This window comes from Xenopus laevis, chromosome 6L, assembly GCF_017654675.1.
Source record: "Xenopus laevis strain J_2021 chromosome 6L, Xenopus_laevis_v10.1, whole genome shotgun sequence".
Classification (NCBI taxonomy): domain Eukaryota; kingdom Metazoa; phylum Chordata; class Amphibia; order Anura; family Pipidae; genus Xenopus; species Xenopus laevis.
The window spans coordinates 113,697,015-113,714,681 of NC_054381.1; positions in this window are offsets into that span (position 1 = coordinate 113,697,015).

Below are 17,667 nucleotides of genomic sequence, written 5' to 3' on the forward strand. Positions count from 1 at the left end.
AGCAGGCCCAATAAATAGTAAATGTCTATGACGTCTTACAGCAGTCCCCTTGGTATTTGCCCTAATCTACAGAGTGCAAGTCCAGTAAATTACCGGGTCAGCGACATATGTGAATAATATATAATCTCTGTATAGTGCTGCCAAAAAAAAGTCTGTGATTTGTAATTAAAGGATAATAAAAAAAAATCCTGTTGTCCAAAAATCCATACCTCCATGTTTATTGCTAACATATTTATAAGATATGTGATTGCTATTAAATAGAATGTGCAGTATTTGTATGAAGTTCACAAACTGCCAACGTGACCTTAAAAATGATAAATCCAGGCCTTCTGTTGAAATAATTTACAATACACCAATGCATAAACTTTGCAGTATAGAATTTACATTTGCTTGCACTTGATCCATCTACCATCAAGTTACTAAGACATATTGTATGCTGTGAGAGTTTTGTTTCTGAGCCTGAACTAAATGCTTTGAGTGTGCCATAAAGTCAGTACAGCTGGCCCAGTGAGGATGGCTTCCAGGCCACCCCCTCAACATTGCCAAAGCAACCCTTAGAATGCAGTGTGACTATCCTCAGAACTAATCTTCCCTGGGAGGTCTCCCAGTGTGACATTATGCTTAAAATATATCCAGATCATCTCCTTTGTTTTGCATGAGTAAGATACTTAAAAAAAATAAAATGCCACTGCAAATCATTGTCAGGAAACATGACAAGAGATGCGTGTATAAGAGACTTTGCAACATCATACTTTACTGTCAGTTACTGTTTGCTACAGTCACTTTCTCCAGAACACATTTCTTTTAAAGGCCTGCATTTACACATTCATTCATTGGCAGCTAGACCGCTGCCATAGTGATTTGCATAATGTCAGACACAAGAATGTGACGTTGCTGGGTTTGTGAGTCATTCGGCCAAAACAAGCTGATTGTGAAAGAGCTGCTTCACTCGCATGCTACAGTGACAAATCCACAAGTGTTCTGCTTACAAACTGTCAGGCACAACAGGGGGTGGCAAGGTCACTCTGTAGATGCAATGGGAAAGTTATGAATGCAGTGGAAGGAGATGTAGAGAGGCTGCAAGAAGAAAAGTACAGTTGCATACCCCTTTCAACACTATTCTTATTCTCTCTCCTACTTTCTACTTTATGTTTATCTTGTTTCACTAAGACAGGAGAAACTGGGCTGACATTGATCCAAGTATGGACTCCCAAATACTGATAAGCTCAAAAGGCAGTCTTTGGGGTAAATGCTGGAGACTGAGCCAGGTGAATGATTATAAACCAGTGTTCAGTATCTATAGATTAAAGGGTAACTCTAAACCACAAGTTTAGGGTCAGGGCACACAGGCAGATTCAGGGAGATTTATCGCCGGCAGGATGGCACTCGGCTCAATTCATTTTCCAAAGTCGCCAGAAGTTGCCTCACGAGGAAACTTCGGGCGACTCTGGAAAACGAATTATGCCGAGTCCCATCTTGCCGGCGATTTGCATTTTAGCTGGCGGGAAGGCAGGGGAGGCAGTTCGGGGAGATTAGTCGCCCCGAAGAAGAGATTTGTCGCCGGGCGACTAATCTCCCTGAATCCGCCTGTGTGCTCTGATCCTTAAGATATAAACCATTATTAATGATAACGTCAGAAATTTTACTTAAACAAAAATTATAAACAATATTATAAACTATGGGCAATGGAATGATTTAGTTATCGGAGTGGAATAGGTGCATAATTTCTATGCAAAGGCAGCCTATGATTACCTTATGAAATAAAACCCTTACAGGGGAATGTAATAAAAGTCGCAAAGAGCAAAACAATTCGCACCAATAAGACTAAAAATCCACATCTCGCAATGTAATATTGTTCCTTAAACTGTTATTGCATTGCGAATTTTAATTGCGCATTGGGAATTTTAATTGCGCACTCATAAGAAGTGCTTGAAGGTGTCGTAATCTTTTGGAGCAAACATAACGACTTTTTCAGTAAGAAGTTTTATTACATTGACTGCGCATTGGCGCCAACTATAAAGTTCGCAAACGGTCTTTCACTGTCGGAAGTGGTCGCTAAACAGTTTCGGGCCTCGCAAAAGCTATATTAAATTCGCACAAAGCAAAATTTGTTTGCACAAAGGCATAACTTTTCGCATTGCGAATAGTTTTTCCGTTAGCGATTTTTATTACATTCCCCCGTTAGTGACTAGAAGAATTCCTTACCAAGCCCTTCACTTGCTACTGGTGCTGGCCCTTATGTTGCTAGAGTTTTCCTAGTGCATATTGGCACGTGGAACACAATGGGATCATGCCATTTAATGTAAAATTAAAGGTTAAGTTGTACTTGAGAAATAACTGACGTTCCCAGGTTGTTTAGAGGAAAGGTAAAATACATTTTATCAGTAAGCCTCACAACAGAGAAGTTAGAATGACACAATAATAATACATTATTTCCTCCTTGAAAGCCTGCGTGTAAGTTATTTTCTTTAACAAGAATTTATTATTTTTTTGTCCACCCTTATATTATCGTTTAGCATTTTTTTCTTCTCTCCTTTTCTCTGCTGTATTTTGCCTTGCTCACCTTCTCTTCTTCAGTGTGTCTCACCCCTCCTGATGTGACATTTGCCTCTTATTTCCACCCTTTTCTCCTTTCCACTTTTTTCCCTCTCTCATTGTACGAATCACTCCACATTTGTAGCAATTCCTACTCCATTTGCTATTATCCCTTATAGCAAATAATTCCATAAATAACATCCAAGTGAGTGCAAGGTAAGTTACAGTATGTATCAGTACATAATTATTATTTTGTTGGCCTGAGAGCTTCATTACAGTGTCAGCTGTTTAGTAATTGCTTGCTTTGCATAAAGGAATCAAACTATTGGTTTTGTTAAAACTGTGTACAGCAGTCTATACCCCAAACAAGTGAATCATGTTTGGTTTGGCCTCAGATGTGGATGCTACATGTCCCAATGGCCTACAGGTCTTACAATCATACGAGGCAGCAGCAGAAATGACAAAGGAAAGTTAGGTCTGTCATATCAGCTAATAGCCTTTCTTGCGTGTTGTTGAAGTCATAGAGTAATCAGATGTCCATTGTTTAGAAATGTCATGGCAGCCACAAATATTGAGCAATGTTTGGCAGTTGCTGTCAGTGCACACACAATATAAGGCGGAGGAGAGGAGGTCAGCTTTCTATGCCGGATGAGAAAATGCTGCCTAACGCCACTGCACAACTCGACTAAGGTCCTTATCACATTCGCACACTATGGTCAATTTTATCAGGAGACAGTTAACCTTCCTGTATGTGTGGGATGAAATCAGAGTACCCAGAGGAAACCACACAGACCCAGGGAGACAATACAGACTCCTTGCAGATACAGCAGTGCCCTGGATAAACTCAAACTTTGGATCTCAGTGCTGCAAGGCAACCATGCTAAACACTGTACCATTAAAGCAAAAACAGTATTATCACCCTGCCCACCTACATTAGATACTTTGGCCACAAAACAATATCTTAACCCCACAGAGTGGAAAAAAAATATTGGAAGAAAAATGGTAAGGAATATTGGAATTAGATCAATAACAACAACACAGGCAACAAACACATATAGTGTAAGGGTCTTCTCCCGGCGTTTGCTCAGTGTCTCTTCTTGTACAAGTGACACAGAGGATAATGAATAAACTAGACAAAAATAAAAGATTCTAAATAATGCATATTGTACATTAAATATCTAATTAAAATCAGTGTCCCGAAAACAAAATACTTTGCTATTACATGTATCATCATCAACTCTGTCTATAATCATAAAGGTGATAAAGGTTTTAATAGTTATTTAACTTTAACACCCCCCACATTCAGCCAACAGCCTGTTGAATAATGTGCATCTATAGGAAGCCAGGTATCCCACCTCCTGCAGGAATAGCAAATGGGTCTCTGCACTAGTAGTAAATGGCATCCAGATGTCACTCCATAAAAGTTTATACATGTGTTCTTCCATAAAATGCTTACTTGCAAACATCATATCAGTATACAGTAACATTCACTGCTCTCTTCTGCTCAGTAAAATACAGCGATGTACAGAATGTTTTTTCAGGCTTATAATTGTTTACAAAACAGACTCATTCTTTTTGCAGTGAGGGTGTCATTTCCCATTTACTGAGGCATCTTTACCCACAACTTCAGTCTTCTACAGCAGAGAGAAGATTTATGCACACAGGCAGGCTGTATAGTGTGACACTGGGGGTCATTTATCAACACTGGGCAATTTTGCCCATGGGCAGTAACGCATGGCAACCAATCAAATTGCTGCATTCATTGTTTTACTTGCAAATGGCTTTAAAAAGCTAATCACCGATTGGTTGCTATAGGTAACTGCCCGTGGGCAAATTTGCCCTGTGTTTAATAAATGAGCCCCACTGTGTTTGACTTGTGAGCTACATCCATCGAAAGAATTACCATTGTAAATGAAGCCTACTAATTTGCGTTAAAGTAAAGTAAGCCATGGCAATGTGTGATTTATGTTGTGTAGTGCTGTTCAGATACTTCCGCATATAAAGTGTGTGCCTTCTCATAGGTTAAAGGGGACGGTAAGAAGAAATAGAACATTTTTGCAAAATTAAATTGAAATGTTATTATAAACATACATGCTAAGTATTTCAGTATTAAAAATATGCAAATAGGCATTGTCCCCCTAATATCACCCCTAACACTGCTCCATGACTCTCAGGGTGAGGCACAGTTTACACTGTTACAAAAAAATGAACTTGTACTATTATTGTTTAAATTAAGGACATAGACTATATTAAAATATGCATGGAGTAACACAAGTCTATTGGGGGCCCATTTACTAAGGGTCGAATTGAATTTTCAAATTCAAAAACTTCGAATTTCGAAGTAATTTTTGGGTACTTCAACCATCGAATAGGCCAAAATTTGTTTCGAATTGGAAAAACTTGACAAATTCGATCGTTCGAAAATCTAAGTACTGTCTCTTTAAAAGACTTTGACACTTCTCCACCTTAAACCTGTCGAATTGCTGTTTAGCCTATGGGGGAACCTCTTATAAGCTATAGGAGCCGTTGGCTAAGTTTTGAGAAGTCAAAGGTTTTTTAGTAAAATCGTACGATCGTACGATTAAATCGTACTAATCGAATGATTCGAAGGATTTCATTGTGCGATCGAATGATTTTAATTTTAAGGAAAAAACCTTCAACTTCGACTATCGTACCAACTGTGCATGCACCAGCAATTTCCAAACATTGCTGAAGGGAAGGAAGAGGATCCGAAAAAGAGCGAAGGTGCAGAAGATGCACCCATGAGCAACGCTGTACTCCTCTGCATAGATAAGTGAGAATGATATTCAGGGACACTTTTTGGAATAATGTACTATGCAGGGAGGAAGCAGGGAGGGGGAACTATCTAGGGTAGTAGATGTGGTTTATCTTATTGGGGGGTTAGTTCTCCTTTAAGGTATGAAGATTGAGATTATGGAAATATCCGTAACCTGGAAAACCCCAGTTATTGAGCAGTCTGGATAATAGATCCCATACCTTTACTAAAATCAATGAAACACTTTGTGTATATGAAATACAAAGTACAGAATGTTAAAGGGGTTGTTCACCTTTGAGTTTCCTTTAGGATGATGTAGAGATGTATGCTAGAGATGTACGCTAAGACAATTTTCTTTTATTTTTTATTTTGATTTATTTAGCTTTATATTCAGCAGCTCTCTAGTTTTCAGTTTCAGCACTCAGGTTGCTAAGGTCCAAATTACCCTAGCAACCATGCATTGATTTGAATAAGAGACATGAATATGAATAGTAGAGGACCTGCATGCAAAGATGAGTAATAAAAAGGATTAAAAACAATACATTTGTAGCCTTACAGAGCATTTGTTTTTAGATGGGGTCAGTGACCACTGTTTGAAATCTGGAAAGAATCAGAAGGCAAATCATTTAAAAATGATGAAAAAAAATAAACTGAATAAACTTAACTGCAACATTGCTTAGAATTGGGCATTCGATAACATACTAAAAGTTAAACTTCAAGGTGAACCATCCCTTTAACTCAGCTATACGCAGCAGCAGAGCAGGTCAAAGGGGGGCTGCATCGCTAGTGCAATGAGCACTATATCGCTCTCTGCACTAGCGGAGCTAAATTTCCATTTTAAAAACATGGAAGGAAAAACAGACAGGCAGCATTTAAAGGGGTTGTTCACCTTTGAATTAACTTTTAGTATGATTTAGAGAGTAATATTCTGACAAAATTTGCAGTTGGTTTACATTTTTTCATTATTTATAGTTTTTGAGTTTTTTAGCTTTTTATTCAGCAGCTCTCCAATTTCCAATTTCAGCAATCTGGTTGCTAGGGTCCAAATTACCCTAGCAACCATGCACTGATTTGAATAAGAATGTATGAATAGGAGAGGGCCTGAATTGAAAGATGAGTAATAAAAAGTGGCCAAAAACGATACATTTGTAGTCAGCAGGGCCGGAACTAGGGGTAGGCAGAGTAGGCACGTGCCTAGGGCGCAAAGCTAAGGGGGCGCCAGCCACGTACCTGCTCTGTCGCCTACCCCATGTCCGGTCCCGTCTCTCCTCGACTGGCATCTTCCGCGTAAATGCGCTTCTGCGCATGCGCACTGGAGCGCACTTTCGCGCATGCGCAGTCTTGAACGCGCACAGAGTCGACACCTTGGCCCGCCAGGCTGCCTAGGGCGCCTGGCCGGGTTGGCCTGGCTCTGGTAGGGCATTTGTTTTTTATATGGGGTCAGTGACCCCCATTTGAAAGCTGAAAATAGTCAGAAGAAGAAGGCAAATAATTAAAAAAAAATGTGCCATTCTATAACATACTAAAAGTTAACTTTAAAGGTGAACCACCTCTTTAATCAGATGACTGCAAATATAGGAAGCACCGTCATAGCAACTGCCTAATAAAGGAAATACCTACACTGTATCACCCTTTTCAATCTACTTTACTTGACAGTGCCGACTCACACTCTCAAAGTCACTGAAGTGTAATACATAGATACTTTTGGCATATAATAAATACTAGTGTAAAAGATCACTCCTCTCTAAACCACTATCATTTCATGTATTCACGACTCTTATAAAATACTCTTTCACCTAAAAGCAATATGGACTTTATTTACAGTGCTTTTTTGAGCACAGTTTGATCACAGTTATATAATATGTTAATAGGATCACAAGAGCATTGCTTTCACTAGCTAATATTTATGATACACATGCATTATACTGCCAGTTCTGACATGTACCATTAGGAAATGAAAGGAAATTCGGAGCAGCCTGCTCTGATAAGTGGAATATATAGCATTGTATGAAGAGAATGTGGGCACTGCGACTGTGACTGAGCAAAGCAAGTACCAACATGAAGCATTTACTATTTATGTGAACACAAAATATTTCAGTTTTACACGTAAGGCTACATACATGGATAGCTTTGGTTTCCAACACACAGGGAAGCTCTCCTGGAGATTGTATTGGTTAAAGAAGAAGTAGGGTAGACATGTTGCACATGCTTTGGGATTTTGTTTGTTATAGAATTTAGAAAAAAAACTTGAGAAATATAATAAATTAGCCTGCCTGGTTTTATTTCATTGTTGTATCTAAACTTTCTTCACCATTCACCATTAATCCCTGCTGGTGATACAGTGTCATAAATGTAAAAAGTTGAAGTGTTTTGCGTTAATTTGCAGCGTTAATCTGGTATTGACAGAATCTCTTACACATATGCACTAAATAGAACATCTCTAGCAGGGACCAACATAACACAGGCATGGGATCTCTTTTATAAGACCTGTCTTGTTATCCAGAAAGCTCTGAATTACAGAAAGACATTTTTAAAGTAAATCTAATGTTTTCAATTATTTTCTTATTTGCTGTAATAATAAAACAGTACTTTCTACTTTATCCAGTATGAGCTGAATTAATTCATAATGGGGGCAAAAATTAAATTTATTTTATTTAATGTTTATACTTTTAGTAGGTATAAGGGAGAACTAAGCTGTAATAGCCAAAATGGTTAAACATTTAATGTTTTATATAGTGAACTTAATGCGCCAGCCTAAAGGTTTATCATCTCTATATATGGTATTTATCCAGGCCTTCAAAGTTGTCACAGGAGTTTCCCACCTTGTATTTTGTTAGGAGTGTCAGTGACACTGCACATGCTCGTTATGCTCTGGGCAGCTGCTGAGAAGCTAAGCTTATGGGTAATCACAAATCATCAAGCAGAAATTGAGGTGTGTCTGTCATAAGCTACTGCTACAGGGCATATTATTAAAATTTGATGCTAATAGTGCTGGTTTCTGAGATAAAATGTAATGAAATGAATCAATTACTTTTCATCCTTGTATCAAGACTTTAATATTCTGTATTGTAAGCTCAATTCAGGTAACTGAACGCAGCACAAAACGTGTTGTGGATCAGCAGAAAAGATGAGATTTACTACGGTTAGATTCATTGCCATAGATCTTAACATAGTAACATAACATAGTAAGTTACTATGTTAAGATCTATGGCAATGAATACAACCATCGTAAATCTTATCTTTTCTGCTTATCTGCAACACATGCTTCAGTTACCTGAGTTGGTAACTGCTTATGTGCAGGTGCCATAAGGCATGTTAAAAAACTCGCTTTAGACAGCAGCAGCCCACAAGTTACCAGGAGGGCATCTGGTCAGCTTGGCCTGCCTCTGGCTCAGGGGATAGAATCGCCCCTGCTGATGGGCTGTGGTTACTTTGGGCTCGTTAAAACATAATATACAGTATTTTACCCTGCTTTGTGTTAAGCCTTAATTCTCCTTTAAGTATACTTAAAGGAAATCCAAATTACAGAAAAAAACACATTTGGAAAAATTCCTGGTTTCAATCATTTTGGAAAATAGTCCATTTTCACCTTTGAGAGAGAACCCTAGTCTAATAATAGGAATGTCCTACAGGTTCTCTGTATATATCTGTGATTCATCTCCTAGAGATTTTATGTACCTTAATCATATATGTTTATACACCTCATATCATATATGTTTACATGACTTATGTGCTCCCAGCTATTGTCTGTAATAATAAAGAATATAGTAAAGAATAATAGAGAGATTATTGCTCTGATCGCTCACTGTTATCAGGCACAGAAAGAAAGGAATGCAGACTCACCAATCATTGCTGCTCGGTTTCAGCTTTTGCATTTCAACTCACTAGGCTTTTTTAAGTTGATAAAACTAGAGTTGAGGAGCAAAACCATGCTGAAAATAAGTACAAGGCCTATGGTCCTGGGTTTCTTTGACCTCTGCTGCTGTCAGCAGTGTCGGACTGGGATGCCAGGACCCACCAGAAAACCTTAGACCGTGGGCCCACTTTCCAAACTATTACTCCTCCTCTCTTCATTCAACCTCTTTATTCTCCTCATCTTTTATATCTACTTACTTTACTCTACTCTTCCATTGTTACACATTTTTTCCCATAAAGAAATAGGGAATGACCATGAAATAGGCTAAATGGCTAGAAGCATCAGGGCCCACTGACACCTAGGCCACCGGGAGTTTTTCTGGTATCCCAGTGGGCCAGTCCGACACTGGCTGTCAGCTAAATAACTGCCAGCTGTCTGAACCAATGCACATGAAAGATACAAGCTTGGAAATTCTAATCATCTTACCAAGTCTAATGCAAACACTCAATAGAATGATCAATATTAATTTGAACAATCATTGTATTCTATGCAAGTGTATGTATGTATTTTAAGGACTAATTCATCCCTTTAAGTAATTTATTTGGAAACAGTTTTTATTTATTTTCTTTGTTGGCACTTGGCAGTTGTCTGGCTCTAGTTGGGTGCTGCTGTCTGATGATTTAGATTAGGAGACACTCGTACTTGGAAGGCTTTTAAAATCCTGGCTAACAGGAGATCCTCCGGCTGTTGATCAGCTATAGAGTTATATCTGCAATGTGTCACTGTCACTGACACATAGTTGGAGACCATTTGCTCAGAAGCTGAAATTTAAAAACAAACAGGACTGCAAGCATCACTGTGGCAGGGACTGATGTATAGTCTCCGTGAAGCACTGCAGAATATGTCCTTGCTTTATAAATAAAGAATGGAAATAAGAATAATGAAAACAATTGCAAGACTGCAGGTTTTTTCTTTTGCCTCCTCTTCTGTGCAAGTGCTCCCTTGACTTCTTTGTACGGCAGCATTTTATTTATTGTTTATTCATTTTTAATACCGAGTGAGCTATAGATTATGGGCAAAAAGCAGGAAAGGCAATGTTCTATTGATGTTGCTGGGAATGGATTCTATGCAGAACATAGTGAAATACTCAGCACAATGCTCAGAGGCACCCACAGGAATGTCTATGATTAGGCAGCTCCTCCCTATGATCCCAGCCTTTCCTGCCCGCTGTATAAACAGCTGTCACTCGCTGCACTGTCCATTCTCATCCTAGAAAGAAGCATTGGACTTCTTGTTTGTTCTGTGTGGCCATTATGTACTTGTGAAGCTTATATAATGAATAAATCACATACTCTTTCTGAAACTTACCAGTTACAGAATTCTATCCAGGTAAATCATTAAGCACAGCTTCTGTACGTGCATAAATTCTTAATAGTTTAGGAAGATAAACTATCATAGGTGAATATTTAGCCGGTCTTATGTATGGCCAGTGAAAGTACATATACAATGTTACATCTTTAGTGTTTGTATATTTTAGGTACTGTTAATAAAAGGTAGGCCATACATCCTACGGGCAATGGGGCAATTCAGAGCATTTTGTCATCTCCACAATCTCCAGCTGTAAAAGGTTTAGAATAGCCTTCCATAGATTTCTATAAGAATTGGCCATACCCACCATCAGTGGTGATCATTGATCATTATTTTATTATGCCAAAACACTCTGAATAGCCAAATGTGCCATTCTCATGGTCAATGATCTTTTCCTCTGGTGAGTATTACATGGTGAACTTTGCTTCAGATTTCCACCAAGAAGCTGGCCTAAATCTGCCTGATTTGATTGTTTGGACCAGTAATCCCCAACCAGTGGCTTGTGAGCATCCTTTTACTCACCCACTCCTTGGATATGGCTCTCAGTGGCCTCAAAGCAGGTGCTTATCTTTGAATTCCAGGCTTGGAGGTCAGTTTTAATTGCATTAAAATGAAGTATACTGCCAAACAGATCCTCTTGTAGCCTGCCAGTCTACATAGGGGCTACCAAATAGCTAACCACTAGGCACCCCCAGGAACTTTTCATGCTTATGTTGCTTACATTTGAATGTGACTCAAGGGTAAAAAAAAGGTTGGGGACTCCTTGTTTGGCCTCAGAGACAACTGTATTACATTAGGGGTCTGTGCAGTGCCACCTGGAGAGAATCTTATCCACAGCTTCACTCCTCACCAAACAGAATATTTCCATAGACATGCCAATACAAAAGCAGAAATGAAGCAATAACTGTTAGGAATGGTGGATGGAGTGCATTTGCTGAAATATCACTTTTCTCTCTTATCCCTCTTCTTCGCTTCTTGTTATCTCACAATTCTACCTGTTCTTTGTAATCTTCCATTGTATTATTATCACATTCCTTTTGCTATTCGTGACTTTTATGTTCAGTTCAATTACTCTTCAATTTCCTCTTCCATATCGTCCCCTATGTAGGTACCTGCCACTATAATAACACTAAAATAAGTACTCTGTTCTCTTCTAGAATGATAAGCTTCCTGACAACCTGCACTTTTAAATTAACAATGTTAGCTTTCCACTGCAAAAATAATAGCACTATGATGACTGTTTATTTCACTGTGTCACCAGTGTATTTTTAAAATACTTTTGTTGCTCTTATACTATGGCTTAAGTTAATCAGTAAATCACAAAACACTCTTCTGTGTGCAGAACCGTTTATCCATTAATGTCACAGAAAGGGAAATGCACAGTTTGCCAGTGGGGCCCCAATTTCATCGTCAGCAGCAGGCTAGGGCTGCAGTTTAGCACACATTGAAGTGCACTTTCCCAGTGGTAATTTGAGCTGCTGTAATTGGTTAAATGAAGTGTTAACTGAAAGCAATAAAAAAACTTTGAAAACCTGGCCCCCAGCACCATTGCTTTTTATGAATTCTGCTTGATACTCTCCTCTGTTTTGGCTCCCTCTAGTGGCAGTACAGTGATTAATGTATTGAGAGATTAGCAACGTGTAATGCAGACAACACTGTAATAACAACTATATTTTTATGTTTCCTTATCACAGATTGGCAGCTCTAACTTGCACACTTCTACCCAAGGAGACATCTGCAAGACAGACATATCAGGCATATAAACACAAAGTCTATCTATCTATCTATCTATCTATCTATCTATCTATCTATCTATCTATCTATCTATCTCTCTCTCTCTCTCTCTAACATCTATCTGTTGTTCTGTGGGGCAGGGCCAGAACTAGTTGTAGGCACGTGCCTAGGGTGCAAAGCTAGGGGGGAAGCACATATCTTCCATGCCGCCTACCCCATGCCCGCTCTTCCCGACTGCCTGTTCTCTCTCCCAGGCAATTTGAGATTCGGCTTATGCGTTACACTGCTTGGCGCCTGGCCGGCCTGGCTCGACTGTACTGTGGGGAAGGGGGTTGCAAGCAGTGTGCTAGGAGTGTGTGAGCGGGTCAGGGAGGTGTGAGAATGGGTTAGGGATGGGGGTGTGTGCGAGTGGGTCGGGTTGGCATCAGGCAGGTCGGAGCAGGGAGGTGCGCGCACAGATAGGGGACGGGGCTGTATGCAAGCGGATCTGGAACAGGTGGGGAGCAAGCAGGTCTGAACAGGCAGTGGGTTGAATAACCTAGGGGTGCACCATAAATCCAGACTTGGGAGCAGGTCTGTGGGCCGGGGCCCACCAGTGGTTTTTCCCAGTGTCCCGCTGGTCCAGTCCGGTCCTGCAAATAACACTTATAACCCAAGTATTCGCAGCCAAACTAATTAAACAACACAAACACACCCACATCTGGAAAACTGAAATAGAGCAATGCATTTTGCTATAGTCTCCTCTTGAAACAACTTCCTTTGTGACCAATTTGCTATTTCACTGCAAGACATTGCGTTAATGGTAATTGAGATCACCCCAGTTCCCAAGCATCGCCTGGGTCATTTTTATTATACAGGGGCACAAAATTGCTTATGAAATTTTGGTATTCTACAGGTCATCGTCCACAGTGCTTATAAAATACAGATCATTTAAAGTACAGAAGTTTCTTCTTTATCCTTTGTGTTTAAGCTTTTGTTAGTGCAGAGTTTATAGCTAGAGGTATAAAAAAAGAGGGTGTGTGAGAAACTTTAGGAAACCCGATTTGTTAAACAAACTATTTTGTCTTTGTAAGGACTAATGTATTACATTACCTGTTGCTCATGATAGAAACATTTAAAAACATATTGTTCTACAGTATTATTGCAATGTAAAGGTGTGTGTATTTCTCTTTGCTTTAATATATATATACTGTATATTTAATAATATACTCCTTACTGTAATTTGAAGTCATTGACTATATAAAAACACTACTACAACACTGCAGGCCAAGTGCTTTAATAAAGGTTATAGAACTCCGAGATAACTTCTATAAGCCTTTTGCATTTTAGTATATTATTACAATGCAAAAAGAGGCTCTATCCTAAATGAAAATGGATGGAAAAAGCTCCAGGTCCATCACTTTCGGGGCCGATCACCTCCATATAATCAATTGATACAAAGTAATAGAATTGCTTGGGGTGGCAATGCAGGAATAGACAGAATGAGCACACACTCTTAAACCAGCCAATGAAGATAAAACTATTTCCATGTTATTAAAACCACATGTCCTGACGCGTTTCGTATCTACTGTAAGTCACATTGAAATGTAAAAAGAGTTAGGGAGCAACACAAGCATGAAAAAAGTCCACGGAATGTCAAATAAGGGCTGTGATTGGCTATTTGCTAGCCCCTATGTTGACTGGCAGCCTACAGAAGGTTCTTTTTGGCAGTACAGCTGGTTTTTATACAACCATAACTTGTCTCCAAGCCTGGAATTTAAAAATAAGCACCTGCTTTGAGGCCACTGGGAGCAACAGCCAAGGGATTGGTGAGCAACATGTTGCTTGTAAGATACTGGTTGGGGATCTCTAAAAGTTTTGATTCATGCCATAAATAGTTATGTGCTAACAGATAACCCTATAGCACCTTTAATATCATGTCCAGCTCCCATACCCTACACTGGAATGGTCAATTCTCAGCACTAGGACTTTCCTATCCTGCATACCCACAGGTTTTAATTTCCCCCAAGACATATAACAAGCCATTTTCAACAACACTTTCACTGTCATGCCCTACTGCCAGCACAATTAGATTAATAGTCTGACTTTATCTGCTACTACTAATGGCAAACAGATTAAAACCCCAGTTATAATCTAAACCATTATTTTGAGAATTGGGAGTAGTAGTAAGAGCAGTGGGTGATTTTCTGGTGTATAGGAGTCAGAGGGAAATTTTGTAGGGATGTTGTAGGGATGTGGCTGTAAGAGGGCTGGCAGTGGTGTAACAAGAAGTAACTGGACAGTATAGAAAAATCTTTTTAAAAAAACATGTATTGAAACTGCATATCGGGGTCAGCCTCCCCTGCTCTTGCAACCCGGGAATTGTTGTGATCAAGGACAAGTCAGGCTCCTGTGAGACAGAGAGAGACAGTTTGTACTTGTGAACAGTCTCTTGATAAGGAAGTGCCTGTCCGGGAAAGTACTTGCCCTTTTCATTTGGTAAAACTTGTATTTCTCACTACGTTGTCTCTTCTCTAGCAGGCTGTTCTATTGTCTATGTCATGAGGGGGTGTGGGGGATCCTTACTCATTTGCACTCTAATGGTGGACAGACAGAGAAGAATAAGTATGGGTATAATTGATTAAATTCTCAGGATTGGCTCTATAGTAGAGACAGGCAAAGATCTTTTGTTCAGCGCACTATTGTAACACAAATGATCTAGTCAAGCAAAGGCGTACTCTTAAAAAATGATGGGCAATGTATCCTAATGCTGCTACAATGTGTATTAGCTACCAGATGATTTTACATAATTAAATATGATAATATATGCATGCTCTGGTCTTCATTACATAATAAATATACGGTATATATAAATATATATATACACACACATGTATGTGTTTGTTCTTATACACACAGCTTATTTATACTTTACTCATGAAACGGCTATAAAATGTGAATGCATAGATTATGTATGTGCAGAGCATTTATTTGCATATTTTATTCATATGAATGGGACAGGCCATGTTGTCTTCATTAGCTCAGGCATTTACCAGAAACAACAACAACCATTCATTTAGGCTATGTCTGTTTGGAGCACTGCGGTTGAGCTTTCTATGCAAGAGATCAATCAAAAATATCATGATATAAATTTCCGCTCATTTGTAAAAGTACAATGTGCTGTGATATAGGCTCTAGGCACTCCAAGAAGAAAAAGTATACAGTGTATAACATATATTTATTTCATGGATCTGCATTAAATAAAATCTGAATCTCGAATGCTTCCTCGGCTTTACTTGCTTGACAATACTTAGCTATGAAAGGCAGGGTATTTTATTTTATATTCAAGTGAAGGGCTACTGGCTTTTCACTGAAATGACTGTAGATCACAAATAACAGTGTACTTATGGCTTATGCCCACCCTTGTAAGTTTTATCCTACAAAATGTTTGTACAGGTACAGGACCTGTTCTCCAGAACGCTCGAGATCTGGCTGGGGGTTTCTGGATAAGGGATCTTTCTGTAATTTGGATCTCCATACATTAAATCAACAAAAAAAATCATTTAAACATTAATTAAACCCAATAAGATAATTTTTCCTTCAACAAGGATTAATTATATTTTAGTATGGATCAAGTACAAGGTACTGTTTTATCATTACAGAGAAAAAAAGGAAATCATCTTTAAAAATGTTAATTATTTGATTAAAATGGAGTATGTGGAAGACAGCCTTTCTATAATTAGGAGCTTTCTGGATTATGGGTTTCTGGATAATAGATCATATACCTGTGATTCTCCTCTAATAACTTTGTATTTATTATGTGCACACACATTGTTCTTTCTTATTGGGCCCATGGTACAGCTGGTGTATTTCCTCAGGTGCAGAACCAAGGACTGTATGCCATAAAAGTGAATGGCAACCACCTGTCTTCATTGTTTGTAAAATGGAAACCCCCCTCACTTTCTAAAGCTAAATTTTATATACAACCCAGTATCCAGTATTGCTTGCCTGAATACAGGCGTGGGACCTGTTACCCAGAATGCTTGGGACCTGGCGTTTTCCGGAAAAATGATCTTTCTGTAATTTTGATCTCCATGCTTTATGGGGGTTATTTATCAAAGGTCGAATTTTAGAGGGTTTTTTTTATACCTCAAATAAACTTCAATGGAAAATAGTTTGGAGTTAACAACCTGAAAACTCGCATTGATTGAAATGGTTCAAGGGACCTCTGCCATTGACTCCTACATAACCTCGCCAGGTTTTATATGGTGTATTTTTGGATTCAAGCTATTTCCAGGGTCGGAATGTCGAAAAAAATTCTCAAACGTTTTTTTTTTAAAATGTTCTAAAAATTTTACCGAAAAAAAAATCGTTTTTTGACTCGAAAATAACCCTGAAAACTCAAATTTTCAGTGGAAAACACAACTCGAACCTTAATAAATCTGCCCCAAAGTCTAATAAAAAATTATTTAAACATCGATTAAACCCATTAGGACTGTTTTATTATTACAGAGAAAAAGGAAATCATTTTTAAAAAATTATTTCTTTAAAATGGAGTCTATGGGAGACGGCCTTTCCGTAAATTCTGAATTTTCTGGATAGCGGGTTTCTGGGTCATATACCTGTATATTGCATATTAAATTCTGGGTTATTTGAAACAACCTATATCCGTTATATTACTCTTCCTGGCATAAAAATAAAACTCCAGGTTTTTAATCCACTCCTCTAATGAGTGCTAAGGCTCATTAGACTTCTCCTAAAAGGCAGCTGTCAAAACACTTCCAAAACAAGTCTGATCACATGTCTAAATGCAGTTTAAATACACATAAATGTCACATAGCATGTCTGCTAGCAGTCCACTCCACCTTCTCTTATGTTGAAGCACTGAGGCATGTGATTCATCTTCAATGTGAAAAATGCAACTGTGTCTTTCTAATAACAAGATAAAAACAATCAATTAAAATTAATAAATGTTGGGGTGTAGAAATGAGTAAAGACTGGTGGGGAAAGTATAATGGGTTGTGTGACAGTACAGGTATTATTTGAATTTAATCAAATAATTAAAAAAAATTTAAAATAATTTCTCTGTAATAATAAACCAGTACCTTGTACGTGATCCAAACTAAGATATAATTAGTCCTTTTTGGAGGCAAAAATTGTTAGTGGAATTAAGGCAGGGAGAACCAAATTATGAAAAGACCCCTTATCCAGAAAACCCGAGGTCCTAAGCATTCTGAATAACAGGTCACATACCTGTACTTATCAACAGGTTTGGAGGATGGTCATAGCAGTATTGGAAGGCTGAGGCCCTATGTGACTGTGGGGGACATATTGAACTACAGCTACAACAACATTCTGATTGCTCAAGAGGAAAGAAAAGTAGCATTGGGAAACAAATACTTTGCATACCCTAAGGCAA